Consider the following 15,964-nt stretch of genomic DNA (forward strand, 5'->3'; position numbering starts at 1 on the left):
GCAGTTTACTGTGCTGGAGGGGTAATGCAATAAATAAAAGACCCTGGTCCCCATTCTGCACACCAGGATCCCTGTTCTGCTCATTGGGAAACACAAAGTGCTGTCGCCATGTGTACCCATACCTGGTCCTTTCCACTATCCCAGGCACCCCAGGCTGTCCACCTGCACTCCCTGTGCCCCACACTGCCTCTGCAGACACAGGGACCTCCTTTCCCATGCTAAGCCCCACTGTTAGGATGCAGTTAGGGGCTGGCCAGACACTCATCCAGAAGCAGCAGAGTTTATTAGCCTGGTAGCAATGGAAAGATTCCAGGCTGGGCAGGATGCTCCAGCAGCAAGGCAGGCGGGGAGCAGGGGCTGCACAAGGCTCTTGCTGCAACAGGAAAGCAAGCACAGCGTAGGCCGAACAGCTCTCGGACCCCAGGGGCTGCTTTTGAAGAGGTGTTTCTCTTGAGCTGTTTGTGCCCTCCAACGTCACTTGTCCCACCAACAGCCCTCCTCAAAGGGCACATAACCTCCAAGCTTTTTTTCTTTATTCTCCTTCTACTCACAGACAGCAGATGCAAGCCCAGCATCTAGGCTGGTGCTGGACAAACAGAACTGGTCTCCTCAAAGAGTTTCCTGCCTTTAGCACTAGCCTGCAGCACGGAAGGAGTGGCCACAGCCCACCCCTGTGACAGAGAGCAGAAGCATCTCAGCAGGCCACATTTCAGATGTGTGGTGAGGGATGTTTATTTTTTTTAACCAGTTCCATGGCTGCCACCTCTGCAAGGGCATCACATTCTGAGTGTCTGACAAGCCCCAGCCTGGCTGGGTGTCTGTATCCCGAGGCAAGGGAAACCCAGTGGGCCTCAGAGTATCTCCACATTCCCTGGAGTGTGACAGTGATGCCCTGAGAGCTGGGGGATGGTGACGAACAGGATCCAGGCAGGGCCCCCACAGGTGTGTCTGTGGGAGGGCAAGCAGTAAACAACTCTGCTGGCGTATTTTGGGATTTTTGCTTCTAGCCTCAGTGATCCGTGGGGCACATCTCTGCTTGGAGGCAGCAACTGCACAGCATCCATCTGCAAAAATATCCCAGCAAACAGAATCCCTTGCCCTCCCCCGGGTCTCTGTGAGCAGCATTCATTCCTTGCTCTCGCTGTAGATCTGGCATGCCGAGTCCTTTCTCCCCAAGAGTATTCTCCCTTTACAAAGCAAGATCATAAAGCAGTGACATAATCCAAGCTTGGCAAACACTTTTGCTGATGTTAAGCCAGTGCCTTTCATGGTCCTCACTGCAGCTTTTGAGGCTATGATATACACGGCGCAACCATCTGATTAAATGTGCAGGAGCCTCCCGAGATACCATTTCATCTGAAACGCTGACATTTATATTTGACTTCCAATAAGTGTGGGGCACTTTTTTTATATTTTTAATTAGTTCTCACAAGGGTGGGAGTCAGACGCAGCTACACAATTATGTTCTCCATAGAATAGGTATGATTCAACCAGATGACTACTGGCCAGACTTTCTAACCCATCTACCTTGCAGCAAAGCCTGGAAGCCAAGTTAGTTAGAGGCCACCCACAAGTAGATGTGATTCTGTGTAGGTGAATCTCTTTGCCCATTCATTCCCTACCACATCTGCTGAGATCTCAACATACATGCTAAGGGTGAGTGGGAGGGCTCTGGTGCTAAATAAACGACTCGGTTCGTTTCGTTTTGGCACCAAGACTCAGCCAGCCAGTGAGGCTGAGTAGTAAACAATAGTAATGTGGAAACAAAGTAAAAAAAAGCAAAAAAAAAAAAAGGCAAGCAGCATATAAGATGCCTCAATGAAGAGGTGTGATTGTTGGCAAAACATGTCCCATTTGAGTTTATGGGATGTACAGAGTCTTTTTATTAGGGATACTTTTTGCTATAGCGTAATAAAAAAGGACCAATTGTTTCTGCCATCTGAGAAAACTCTTGGTGGAACAGGCAGAAATCCAGGAATAATTAAGAAAATAATAGTGCACACCCAACAAGAAAAACATTATTTGTTTAAAGATGAAGTCCCTCTAGAATACTTGGTAGTGATTGCGTTTCTTTCAAAAGAGGGGGAAAAACCCTTCTAAATGAAAAGCAGCAGCCATCAACTCATTTCTAAGATCTCAAGTGGAAAAAGCGTGGGGCTGTAATCCCCCTCAGTGGTGAGGTTCTTCTGTTTTCATCACTCTTATCAGCCTTTGCAAGTTGCAAAATAGAAGTGTTTTGCCCCTACATGTTTCCATCAGAGGATCAGAAGCGCTTCACAAAGCAGAATTAATTGAGCTTCACTGCTCACCTGTGAGAACAGAGCAATTATTTAGCAACAGGGTTCGGAGGGGTTTTTTGCTGTTTGGGGTGGGGGTAGAAATAAAAACTGCAGGAAGATTACAAACCCACCAGGCCAACAAGAGACTTGGCAGGTTTAGCCTTCACATTCAATGACGAATGTGACAAACCTGCAAGTTTCTGACCACCAGATCCAGGTTTTCCTTTTGGAAGGGAACATTTTGCCTCAGCATCACTTTTCCCAGGCCTCAGCTTGCCAGGCTCCCCACCGGCACAAATCACCATCCTCCCAAGTTCTGACTTCACATTTAAAAGCCTCCGGAAAACCATGTCTCCAAACAACCCATCCTCCCTTCGAGCGTGTCGTGGTGCCATCCCTCACCCAGGATGTGCACTGTGGGCTCCGAAATCCTGCTCCCATTGCTCCTGTGTGACTCCGGTCAGGTTATACAGCTCTGCCGGCTGCACGTGGGAACACAGGGGAACATCTCCAGAGTCTGTAGGTCGGAGAAACGCAGTCTGAGAAACAGTGTTTGTGGAGAACTTAGTATCACAGTAATCGGGAAAAAAGAGAACGATTTGTAGTCTCAGTGCATGGACAGGTCACACACCGAATAACAAGACATCAGAGCTGGAAAAGCATCCTCCCTTTTCCGGCTGGGTTATAAGGGGCCATAAATCGCCGACGGAAGAGGCAGCGGAACGAGCCGGTTTGCACGAAAGGCGAAGCTGAGCATCCCCACCGCTCCCGTGCAGCTTTCGTGTTTTACATGCATCTGTTTACTTTTTCCCTAACTGAGTTTTTTCCCTGCACGCGGCTTTCAGCGGCTGCGGAGGCGCGGCGGTCCCGGCTCACGGCCCCGGGCCGGGGGCAGGTGAATCCTCCCCCGGGCGCTCTAGGCACCCGCTGCCGGGCGGGACCCGCACGCCGCACACCCGCCCCGGCCGTGCCCACGGGCCGCGCATCGCTCGTCGGGCGGCCCCCGAGCATCGCCCGCCCCGCCCCGCGCCGCGCCGCGCCGCGCCTCGCCCAGCCCGGCCCGGCCCGCCCCGCCGGGCGGTGCTGCGGCCGCCCCCGCTCCCAGCAGCCCTTGCAGCCGCCTACAATGAAATTTGCGAAGTTTTTTCGGTTTCGGCGCCATTTTCGAGTGGACTCGGAGGTGAGGAGGGAGGGCGGGCAGGGCCGGGGCGCCGCGGGGAGCGGCCGGCGCCCCCCGTAGCCTGTCCCCGCTGCGGGCGGCACGGCCCGGCCCGGCCCGGCCCGGGGGGGGGGCTCGCGAGACGGGGTGGGATGGGGGGGGGCTTGGCGGGACCCCCTCCCGCTGCTGTCTCGTGGGCGGGGTCGCGCCGCTCCCCGCGGGGCACGGGCGGACGCGGGTCCGGCCGAAACTTTGCCGGGGGGGTAAAGAAGTTAAAACCAACCAAAACTATTCAAAAAACTTTTGGGACGGGGGGGTGGGGAGCGCGGCGGCACCGACAGTGCCCCGCGCCCCCCCCCCCCCCCCGGGGGAGCCGCCCCGCGCCGCACAAAGGCGGCCCCGGGGGGCTCGGGGGGGCCGTGACGCGGCGGGCGGTGACAGCGGGGGAGCCCCGGGGGCGGCGGGCGGGGCCCCCCGGGCCGTTGGTGCGGGAGTGGCGCGCGGGGCCGGTTCCCACGTGGATGCGGGGCGCCCCCACGACCCCCCGGGTGCGTTTTCATCATGTAGTTTGTTTTTGGTTTTTTTTTCCCCACTATTAATAATTTTTTTATCTTTTTCTTTTGAGCCGCGCCCGCTCCCCGCAGGTGGAGCTCGGGGTTGAATTTTTTTTTTCCCGTTTCCCTCTTTATTTAAAGCAAACGCGGGGACCCGCGAGCTGCCGGCCCAGCGCGGCGTCTGCGCGCCCCCGCACGTAGAAAATAGTTCTATACACACAAAAAAAGCGCTAGTGTAACCGAAGAATAATTCGCCGAAATAATTTGAAATATTTTAAAAAAACCACCAATTGTCAGCCAGCTTTTGCTTTTTTTTCCTTTTTCCCCTCGATGGTTGCTCGGTTTGTACAGGAAATTTGAATATCCTGGCAAGGGCCAGCTTCCCAGGGCAGCCTCGCAGCGCTCTGGGAGCTGCAGTGATGGAGCAACATGCACGGCGCTGGGACTTTTCCCTCTGTAATTGATCCTACATACAATATTTTTCCCGTATATGCGTTAGGTATATAAAGACAATTTTTTTGCATTCGGAGAGTGAGTTTTCCAAGGTTAAAACATTAATTGCTCCCCCCGAAAACCAGAAATTCTGCTTGTGTGTCTTATGTGTGTTAAGTGTAGGTGAGGGACTATCTGCCAAGTTTCATCATCTTCTGTTCTGAAGAAATCCAAAGAACTCACCGGCAACTGTAAAAGTCTGTATTAAGTTAATCCACTTCGGTGGGAAATACAGTAAAACTGAGCTGCTAATGCAGTAAACATTTATGAAATATAAGAGGGAGCTTTAAGTAATGCTTCAGGCAAACTGACCTAAACCTAAAAAAGAAAAAAAAGAAATCAGTGTGCTTGTTATGTTTTGAATTATTGTTCATCTGACCAAAAAGAAATAGGTTTTTTGTTTGGTTTTTTCCTGTTCTTAACAAATAAACTTCATGAATTGGGCTTCTAGATCTGACCCTTGTTGTTTAGAACTGGATGAGATGACAATGCTAAATCTTGGAAGTAACAAGAAGCATCATACTTTTCTTCTCCTCAGCAGTGTTGAGAAGAAACTGTGGATCCTGGAATTTTACTGTGGATTTTACTGGTTTTCTGGAGTGCTGTAAGTTGAAGTCTTGTCCTGCAGGCCTTTGCAGGCGCCAGTAGCTCCCCGTCCCACTAACACCCTCACCTTGGTAAACACAGCTGATCCTGCTGGTAACAATGTCAGGCTCGAGTTTCACATCGAGTGAAGTTAACGAATTCATTTTTTGCATTATTTGAATCTGCCCTTGGTAGCTGCAGTTTGGTTTCGGGTGTTCAGCCCCACCTAAGAGCGTGTCAATGGTGTGTGGTTTAGCGCGGGGAAGGTGAGCTGTGCTGGAAGGAAAACGCACTGGGGTTTATACGAACTGCGTACTGCTTCCCTGACCCTTCTATGGGCAAATTTGTGAGAAAAAAAATTATTTTTGATGAAGCATGTGGGAAATGACCTGCTCTTACATGGCTTCGACAAGAACAGGGACAAAATTTATTTTCTGCATTTATTTTGTGTCCCCAGGAGCAAGTCCTGGCTGGGCAGAACAGCGATTTTGGGTGATGGGGAGATGCACTGTAGGTGCCGCGCAAATGCAAGTAACTTGGCTGCGTGCAGTTCCCACGTCGGACTGCTCAGGCTCCTTCACAGCCACTTCTCCTCCCGCAGCCCTTGCTCACCTTCAGCAGCCCTGTGAGGCAATTCCTGCCGGGAATGGCAGAGCTGGAGCCATGTGGTGGCTGTCAATCAAGCACCGGGTCTCATCCCAGCTATTGGCCACATTTGTAAATATCAGGACGTGACTTTTGTTTAAACCTCGTTGTTCAAAAGGAGGCAGCAACGAAAGTATTGGGATTTTTCAGAGCAAGGCAGATATGAAGTGTTCTGGTGGTTCACACCCTTATTTTCGTTTTGTCACCGTAATTTTGCCTTGCTAATGAGTGTCTGGGACTTGCAGCTGTAATGAGATGATTTACTTTAGTCTTTTTGTAAAATAATAAATCCCTCTTTTTTTCCATTTGTTTCAAATTAGAACAATGACTTCAGGATTTGTTTGTGCATGTCTCCTGGAAAACTGTTTGATAGCAGAGCTGGGGGTTTTGTTCCTATTTTTTTCTATATATAGGAAATGCTTAATATTTACTTGTCTTTGAGCTCACCTAGCTCTGAAGTGTGTGGGTCAGTAAAGGCTCTGTATGCAAATTTGTTCTGTCATGGGCTCCTGTATTTATTTCTTTTCCTTTCCCATGGCACTTCTTCTCACATATTTTTTTCTTCTCTTTTTTTTCTGGTTAGTGTCAGTGAGGGGGGATAAGGTTGTATTTTAAGGGAATCCAGTATTTCAGGGGGAATTTGTTTTGGTTTTGTGTATGTGTTTGGGATTGGAGTCGGGGGTGGGGTGGGTTTTGCTTAATTGCCCAGTATACTTTGGCAAGCAGAAGTTGCATTGTTTTGTGAATTGCATTAGTGGTTCTCTGCATGTTCAAATTCCCCAGTTATTCGGGGGATTTGATTAAACCTCTGTAGGTGGCTGGCTTACATAGATGACAGGTAGAAGCTTCTATTTCTAGAAAGAGCTGGTGCACACACTGTGGGCATGGAGCTCTTGGCAGCTGAAGGGCTGTTGCAGTGCTTTTGCATTGAGACGGAGCTTTTGGAGCAATTCTCCTCATGTTTGGGGCTACCAGTAAGCAGGACACCCCTGTTCCTGGTCATAGTGGGGTGCCACTTGGAAGTTGAAGGTGCTCCTGGGATGCTTCCTCTACCTGACAGTGAGAGGGGGCACTTGTGGTGCCACCACAAAAGCATCAACCCCCAAACAGCCTCTCTGCATCTTACCTGCCTGTCCTAGGCCTGGTTGGTCACCTAAACCAGCATAATTAAGATGTTTCCTTTGCTTCTGGTCTGCCAGGACCAGTAGAGTTGTTCTTGCTGCTGCTGTTTTAACCCTTTCAGGGAGGAAGGTGGGCTTGCTGCTGGCCATGGTTGTGAGCAATGGCTTTCCCACCTGCCCAGAGCTGCCCCTGGTTTTTCTGGCTCATTCCTCATTTCTCTACAGCTGGGTTATGATTTGGGGTTACCAGTGTGCCCTGGGTGTCACTGCCCAGAGTCACACTGAGCCAATGGTGCCAGTAGCCCCAGGAATGGGGAGAATAGAGAGGAATGTAGTTATTCTGCTTCATAGTCTGCCCTACTTGGAGCTGAAAATTTGATTTTTTTTTTCTTTAATTTTAAAAATACTTGCACCTGTCTCTGTGTACCTTGGGAGGGACCCTGCCCAACAGCCCTGGTCCCTGCTCCTGGAGTTGCCCCCTTCTGCCAGCGCCTCTCAAACCCTTTCTGTTGTTGATTTGTAGCTCCCACTGAAGCAGCGATTGCCTGATTGTGTCTAGGGAGTCCATGCAGGAGCTGATGTGCCTGTGTTCAGAGGTGAGTTGGGAAGGTAAGCTCATGTCCCACCAAAATACCTGTAGCATCTGCATCCCTCTGGGTAGATGCAGGTCCCTCTGACACGCATATCCCTTCTTGGGTACTGCAGGTAATACCTTGGAGACGTTCAGGTGAACTCAAAGCTGAACAACCGTATTCAGATGCCAATTTCTGATTTAAAGTTGAGTTTCCAAAGCACAAACTAAGTTTGAAAGAAGCTGAAGTGTGAGATGAGATGATTCAAACATGGAACTTTCTATTGCATAAAATATTGATGCTGTCATGTCATAAACATGCATATTTTCTCAGATACGTATTTCACTGCCTATCCCAAATTTCTAGTTGCCCAATACTCTGTGTGAATGTTGATTTTTCCCTCTGTGCTAGAGGCTGGTGGAGGTGTATTGAACCCTTGCTTTGAAAAGTCCTCACTAAAGAGAGCTCTTGCCCTTGTTGTTGAACTAGACAAGAGTCTGGTTTATATAAAAATGAAAATATTAATTAAAACGTGAACCTCAAACTCCATCAAAATGGATTCTAAAGCTGAACATGCTTGCTGTTGTTTTTTTCTTTTGGAGTCACTTGAAGAGAGGAAAGAAATAAGATTGCTCAGGTACAGTCAAGTACAACATTGTTACAGAAGTAATTAATGGTAATATTATGTGGGGGGTTGTTTTGAATTAGGTCGTACAGGTTTAACACTGGCTACGTGTTGGCTTTGCAGCGAGTAGCAGTTGCTCATTAGGGAGTTGGCCCTGGTGCTGTCAGTGTTGAGGACACTGAAGTAGTGAAAATATACTGCTTTTTTGTTGGCAAATACTTGATTTAAAATTTGAAATCACTTGGCATGGGTCACAAGAACTTTTGAAATTCCTGTTTTTAAGTTTGCTAAAGAGGCAGGGACTCAGCAGCACATTGGGCACAAGGGGATGGCGCAAGAATTCGAAGCCAAGGTGTAATTTCTGACATTGTTCAGTTTTTTTGTGATACTTCTTTTTAAGAAAATTAACTGAAGGAAGTTGTCATATAACTGGTGGGGGGGGGGGGAAGGTTGAAAGAAAACAGAAAAAATATCAGTCTGTCTGCACAGCTCCTGTGCAGCCTGGCAGGCTAATGTGTAAGTGCCACTGGCAGCTGCCTTCGGCAGGACTGCGGCCCCTTCCTGCCCTGCTCTGGTGCTTTCTGCTCTGGTACAGGCAGGGAAGGTGATGAAGTTCCAGATATCTTTAATTTCTGGTCACATAAAGTTTGTCCATTCACATGGTAAATAACCATCATCTAACCTTTTTAAAAATAAGGGGTTTTTTACGTATCTCAAAAGTCAAATTGAGCTGAATAAAAGTATTTTAAGGAAAATTTAACAGGTTTCAACTGTTGGAATCTGGATTTATTTTTCTGGAATATTAACATTGTGACTTCTGGAAAATCCTTGATTGTTAGTGTCACCTAAGAGGAAAGTACAAGGTAACATTTCCCCACAGACCATTTGGAAGGGCTGGGGAGTTCTGCAGGCTCTTCACAGTAGCAAAAGCAACAGATCTGCTGGGTCTGAAAGTGTATGATTTGCTGGGACCCAATACTAAGTGTTGTTTGGGGCTGGGGGGAACAGTTAATTTCTGATCTTGTTTCTGAAACTGGTTCATTTGCACTGTATAACTGCTTGTTCTCTTATAGTTACAGACTGTCTGATAGTACCTGTGAAGAAAAAAACCCCTTGTCCTGTGGTGGTAATGCACGCATGTTAAATGTCTTCATTGTATAGTGTTCTTCAGTTCTTTATATCATGGTTTTAAAAAAAATTATATATATATATATTCAAAATACCATTTGGAATGTCAACATTCAGTGGGCTTTGAGGAGATGTAGCAGCACATCATGGTTTGTAGGGACAAGGAGATACAGACCATTCTGGGCTGCCTCATTACCTCAAGGATAAGACAAGAAAGTGAGCTTCTGGTTATCATAGATGTGGAAGCTAAACACATTCCCATGTATCTCGTTAGTTCAGGTATGTGTAGACTCGTTCTCTTGGTGCTTGTACTGTGCACATCCTTTGCAGCTACGAATACATCCCCTATGAGCTCGTATTTCTGTGGCCCTGAAGGCAGGAAGGACTTGTGGCTCCTTTTTGTTCTCCAGCATGGGCATGACCACATCCCATACTATATCTACCCCTCATCTATTGCTCTTCGGTCCTTTCACTGGCAAAGGATTGGCCAAGGGACCCTTGCCCTGTGTTTGGGGCAGAGAGGGGGGTCTGCAGGTCATGGAGAGCTGTCAGCAGTGCTCTAGCAGCACGTAAATACTGGAGTTTGGGATCGCCTGTTGCTCTCCAGTATTGCATTGCTGCTTTAGTGAGGCTGGAAATCGGTCCCTGCTGCAGGAGCTGGGGCTCTGGCTCTTGGGGTCCCTCCGTGGCACCCCTGTTGTGCCTCCCACACTGCCGGGGGCTCTTGACTCCCACCCTAATAAACCACTGTGGAGGCAGCAACCAACAAGGGCTTGGTGTCGTAAATGGGAAAGGGGCAGGGGCTGCACCCCAACACTGCTGGTGGGTGCTCAGTGCCCCAGCCCCAGGAGTGGAGGGGGCGGGGAGCCTGCCCCAGGAGACGGTGATGAGCCCTTCCCTGGGCTTTGGGGGGAGGCAGGACCTGGGGCTGCACAGGGGCAGTGCTGGCCCCTGGATGCACCCTATCTCAGAACATGGGGAGGACGTGTGGGGGACATTGCAGGGGTGCAAGGGCTGGTGGGGACCAGAGCTTCAACTGGGTGGGAGGGAGGGACCCTGTAGTTGTGCCTGGGGTGCTCTTGGGGAAGCCCTGCTGCAGGAGGCATCATCTTTCCCCAGATTTCTGCAGCTGCCCCAGCCTTTCTCAGGATACCCCAGCTCAGGGCACAGCCAGCATAGGTGGGCTGCCAGTGCCCAGCAAGCATCTGGCACCACTTGGGCCATGGTGGAAAGAGTTTGGACCACCTGAGGATTTGCCTGCATACCCACCACCGCAGTAGTGAGCTCCTCCAGAACTGTCCCAACCCCATGGTGAAAAGTTTTTCCTTAACATTGCACCACTTGAAGCTTCCCAAACCCTGCTGCAATAGACACAAGGGCCACCACAGAGTCGGATGCTCCTGGGAAGGGCTGGGGTGGTGCCTTGCCTGGTCAAGATTCATCTGATATGGTGGGAATGAGCGTGTAGGTCGTGCCAGTGATGGTGCATCATTAACAGGGGGCTGTTAATCCAGCAGCCTCCTGGTGGTTGTGAATTCCGGAACATTTGTTTTGATGGCTATTTTAAGGAATTACTAAATCACAGGCAATAGGTCTAGGGCAGGGGAAAATCCTCTTGCTGATTTACAGCTTCAATCCTGGTCTGTGCATGGAGTGTCAGTATGAGGCACCCCTGGAACACAAATGTCTGTGGCATGGGGAGGAGCAGCTTTTCAAAGCCTCTGCCCTCAAAGGGGTCAAACTCACCATGTTTGGGCACACAACTGCCACATTCTAAACCAGACACTGGTATTCTTCCACTTGTGTCTGTAAAATGGTTGATTCCTGCTCTCAACAAGTTAAGCCATTAACTACTGTATACCATACTGCTTGCCCTCTGAAAAATAACTTGATGAGTGACTTGGTTAACAGGGAAATTGGTCAATAAAGTTGGTAATTGTACATTTATATTAATTTTGCTTTTTTTTTTTTTTAAGGTTTCTATTGACATTTACAGGTGCAGCGTTAAGATTTTAAATGTCTTTTACTTTTTTTGGGCCAGTTCTATTGTGGTCAGTTTGATTTTATTCAGGTAGAAAAAGACATTTTCACCATGTTCACAAACTGAAGACTCCTCCTGAAACTGCTTTCAGGCGACAGTATCCTGCAGTATCAAAATGGGAGAGTAAAAGCACTGCAGTTTGTAGAGCAGCAGGCAAGAATTAAATATAAAGGCTAAATCAAGGCAATAGGATCCCAGGGGACAGAAAAATGCACCCATGGAGGTGGCTGCACAGGGGTCAGCAGCACAAGCTGTGGCAGGGATGGATGGGCCATAACAGGGGCATGGGGATGTTGGGAGCGAGGGTTGAGGGTGCAGGACAGGGCTCTGCAGCTGCCTGGCTTCCATGACTTGCGTGCCTCCCTGCTCTGCTCCAGATACTTCAGGATATTGCCAATTATTAATACAGAAAGTTGAGGATGGGGGGGAGACGACAGACATCCAGCTGTGCTTTTTTCTGAAAAGCTGGGGAAGCTCCTGTTATTTTTTTTCCTGAGATGCAGAAGTTTCAAGTGCAAGTTGATTTCCCTATTGCATTTGAGTACAAACCACTTGAAAAAGCTATAAATGCCTTTGCAAAGCCTCCTTGGGCTCACCAGTCCCACACAGACCCACACTGCAACTCTATAAGGCATCTGCAGAGGGGCAGCAGCAAAGCAGCCTCGGCAAACTTCTCTGTGTAGGATAAAGAAAGATGTGGTTTTTTGTTTAAATGTGATATTTGCTGCATCAGGAATGCATTTGACCACTGTGGAGGAAAAGTCTGAGCTTCCTCAGTAGTTTTTGCTGTGATTTTATAAACAAGCTGGAAGGCAGCAGTTACCTTTGGTAGGTAAATATGTGCAGCACATCATCACACCACTGCATGGCTGCTGGGCTTAGAAGACAGTCATTAAACAAGCCTCTAGTTCACATGTTTCTACACTAATCTTTTTTTTCTTTCCCCCAGACCAAAACTGTCCCACATACTAAGACTGAGGTTATGTTGCTCTGCTCACAGTACCAGAGGTGGTGGTGTGGGAGTCAAACAAGGTGTTGCAGATTCCTGTAAACACTGGAAAAGCAACCCAAAAAGCCACCTTATCTACCTTCAGCGTTTTCCTCCTCACCTCCTTTGATGCAGAAGGAATTTTTGGCAAAGGCTGGCAGCTTGTTGTGGTATCCAGCATTATCTTGCTTTCTTTGTACTTCTTGCCCACCCACCTCATCTCCTTTTCCTCAGTTCACATCCAGCGTGTTCGGAGCCAGGACTGGCTTTGGCAGGTGTTTGAGCAGTGCCCCTTGCACAACAGCAACTCCCAGTGCCTAATATTAATGACTTCAGGTCTTGCTCTTTGCACTACAGAGACTTTTCATATGTCTCACTCCCTCTTAGCAAGGGTAGGCGACCCTGGCTGTGTACCCAGCTGTGCAGCTGCCCCCAGTGCAAAGCTGCACAAAGAAAAAAATCTTGGGTTAAATTAGATGTGGCAGGTGTCAGCCACATAGCAAAACAAGCCAGCTCACCTCTCCCATGAGGGTTTGCTAAAGTGGTGACCAGTGCAAACAATGGCTCTGGCGCCTGGATGACACGGTTTCTGGCAACAAGCTCACCAAATGGAAGAAAAACACTAATTCAGGTATTTTATTTTCTGAAGCAAAGTGTAAGACATTGCTCTCAGCAATTTCTCATGTAAACCCATCCTTGTGGCTGTTCAAGTAACAGGATACTGAAGGTTACTCAAACTATGATTCAAGTAGAGCATATATTCATTTATAAACTGTCCAGAGTGAGTTCTCATGCCATATGGTCCGTGAGAGAAAATAGCTTCCCCCTTACACTGAAAAGAAATTGAGTGTGCAGAACTGCCAAGTAAGGTCTGATGGCCAGGAGGGGACTGGGGGAAGATGCAGCTTGGCAAGAGGGGGTCGTGATTATGCTATACTAGAAAGCTCAGGGTGGTTTTCTAATTGCAAGTTAAGGAGTTTACACCACAGAAGATACTTCTACCCCGTATTTTGTCTCTGATTGCTACAGGATATTTTGCATTTTGTGAATGAAGGAGAAAAACTTGTCATGAAAGAAACCGGGGAGGAAAGATCTGATAAAGGCACTGCAATGAACATTTAGAAGCTCACACACACACTCCCCACACACACACCATTACCATCCTCTTCCCTGCCTTAGGGTTGGCTTAGTCACATCCCAGTTCCTCAGATGGGAAACAGGCAAGTGAAGCATCAGCATCGCTGCTCTGGTACTTCCCGGATCCACAGGAAAGGCAGCGCATTCCATCGATACCCAGGCAGTCTGTTCCTGGGGAGAAGGATTTTGTCCTGCTCCAACCTGCAGGACAGCCAAGCCAACCCTTTGCGCTTCTGCCAGCCTTGCCCCACTGCCCCACAGCCCCGCGCTGGCCGAGCACACGGTGGCAAAGACGGAATTCCCTGCGGATCCCGGGGCTCCAGGGGCAAACCCAGCCCCACACCACCACCCACACCCCTCTTCCTGATTGTGAAGGGCTGGGGTGGGGAATCAAAACGTGTGAGAGGGCACTGACTGACTGGGAATCCCCTCACACACCCCTAATGCCCAAAGCTGTATCTTAAAAGTACGATGATTTCCTACAGTTCACTTGGAGATACACAGGAGACACACGGGGGTTGGTTCCCTTTCTGGTTACAGTGGGCACAAAATAAAGATACCACTAATAATGACTTGTTAGATAAACACCACTCTTCTTGGAACAGGTTAATCTACCTGCACCTTGATTTATATACCATCACTGCCTATCTCTCCAGCTGGTTCCACAAGGATTTCCACCTTCCAAGATGATGTTTCAAATTATCAGTTGGTGTTTTACTGGAGCAGAACCCACACACAGAAGAGCATTTGCAGCCACTCAAGTATGTCCCCAACACATACCTTGCACCAGCCTTTTATCACCTGGCAGTTAACTAGCATGATCTCTCTCTCAGCTTCTCTAGGGATGAAAATCCTCACAGCCAGTTCTTAGATTGTGCTGAATCTTTGTGCTTTTCTAGCCCTACCCTCTTCACCTTGGTGCCTGCAGTACCATGAGCTTACTGAGTACTGGCATCCGTGCAGAGCTGGGAAGTGTTCTCCCCATCAGAATACTCATCAAACTACAGCTGCTTGGGTAATTAAATAGTACAAAAATTAAAAAGAAAAAAAAAAAAAAAACCACAAAAAACCAGACCACAGTGATGTCTCAGCTTATAAAGGTGCTTGCCAAGAATGGAGATCTGATCTTGCAAGGTGCAACCTGCGTGGGAATTAAAGGCAGTCGAGGCAGGGCAGACAGTCCTTTAATAACTTGTAACCAGCTCCCTGTAAGCCCTGTCAACCCCTTGCTGCTGGATTAGTACATACTTGACAGGATTGTCAGAGCATAATAGACAATGAAAAACACCACCATTTAATCAGTCAGGCTATACAATTACAAGGCAACTGAAAGATCCTTATTTGCCTCAATTTTCAAAAACAGTATTGCCAAAAAAAAGCCCCAAGTGAAGTGCCAGCTCAGTTCACAGAGAGACTTTTCATCACATTTCTGTCTGAGCTACCAAAATGTACAGAAATGCCAGATGTCACAGGGAGAAGACAGTGTAGCAAAACCTGTAAATATTCCAAATTATTTTTCCAGCCTACATACGTGATTCATAAAATGTGGAACTATAATGAATTTCAAATGCCACATCAGTGTTCAAATACAAGATATTCCTCTGTGCTTTCATAATGCTTTAACAATGTATGTCTGGGTAGTATAAAGCTGGTGTTTAACTTGCAAAGGTGTGACTAAACCCCCAGTCTTTTAACCAAAATTACCAAATAAAAAGTAACAACTGCAGTTTCAACGATTTTCACGTGAGGATTTATCTTCCTGTTGTGCACATACAGGTGCTGTGAAAGGCTGCAGTAGGTAGAACTATTCTAGGAAGGGTGAGGGAGTGGGTAACTTTTTATCTAAAGAATTTTCAGAGACCAACAAAAGCTTCTGAATAAGGAATCTCTCTGTGGCGATGAACTTAATCTGACAAGTACCTATGTGAAGTCAAAACACCCCGGTGTCTGTTCCACGGCACCTGAAATGTGGGAACATTCAGTAAGATTTTAAGTATAGACCTTTTCTATCAGACAAAGGTGGTGTGGTGGAAGGCAGACCTGGGCTGCTAGAGCATCATTCCTGGTGCCAGTGTGGCTCAAAGCATCTTCCCAAATCTGTGACCACACAGTCCATGCAATTCCAACCCCTGCCCCCAACAGTATGGGAATTCCCCGCTCCAGCTACAGTGTGAAAGATAAAATCCTTGTTATGACTAACTCAACCCCTTCTCTCTTTCCCAAATCCCATCATGTGAATAACTGCCGGTAACCATGACTGGAAAACCTTTCAGGAGATGGAGTGTTTCCTCTTCTTGGAGATGCACTGCATATTTTTGCAGCAAGTCACAGGTTCTGCAACAGGCAAAGGTGATTTAGGACAAATTAAGAAATACAATCAGACTTTGTAGTGCATTGGAAGAAAAACTCTTTGAAAGAACAACCTACAGTATAATTATGATCAGTATTCTAATATTTGTTAAAGAGAATTCTGATTTACAAATAGATCTTCCACAAATGTGGTCATTTGATCTGAATTACATTGTGTGAATTCATATTTTAGGTCTGCTATTAACATCATTTATATTAGGTCAGCTGTAATTGAGCAGGCCATGGATAGGCAGTAGTGTGCAGTACTTGGAAAAGTACAGACTCAAAT

General features: G+C 47.8%; 1 long non-coding RNA gene across 3 annotated transcripts; it reads left to right on the forward strand.

Annotated features, from left to right (window-relative positions):
- Positions 1–3,353: 3,353 nt before the first annotated feature.
- LOC116451112 lies at positions 3,354–11,761 on the forward strand. 3 transcript variants are annotated; one of them, XR_004243097.1, is made up of 4 exons: positions 3,355–3,459; positions 5,026–5,088; positions 7,359–7,431; positions 7,541–11,761. It is a non-coding gene; the product is annotated as an uncharacterized LOC116451112 (long non-coding RNA). The 3 variants fall into 3 exon arrangements; XR_004243095.1 differs by having other exon boundaries at positions 3,354–3,459; positions 7,359–11,761; XR_004243096.1 differs by having other exon boundaries at positions 3,356–3,459; positions 5,023–5,088; positions 7,359–11,761.
- The last annotated feature ends 4,203 nt before the right edge of the window (positions 11,762–15,964 follow it).

This window comes from Corvus moneduloides, chromosome 14 (genome assembly GCF_009650955.1).
Source record: "Corvus moneduloides isolate bCorMon1 chromosome 14, bCorMon1.pri, whole genome shotgun sequence".
In the NCBI taxonomy this organism is placed as follows: domain Eukaryota; kingdom Metazoa; phylum Chordata; class Aves; order Passeriformes; family Corvidae; genus Corvus; species Corvus moneduloides.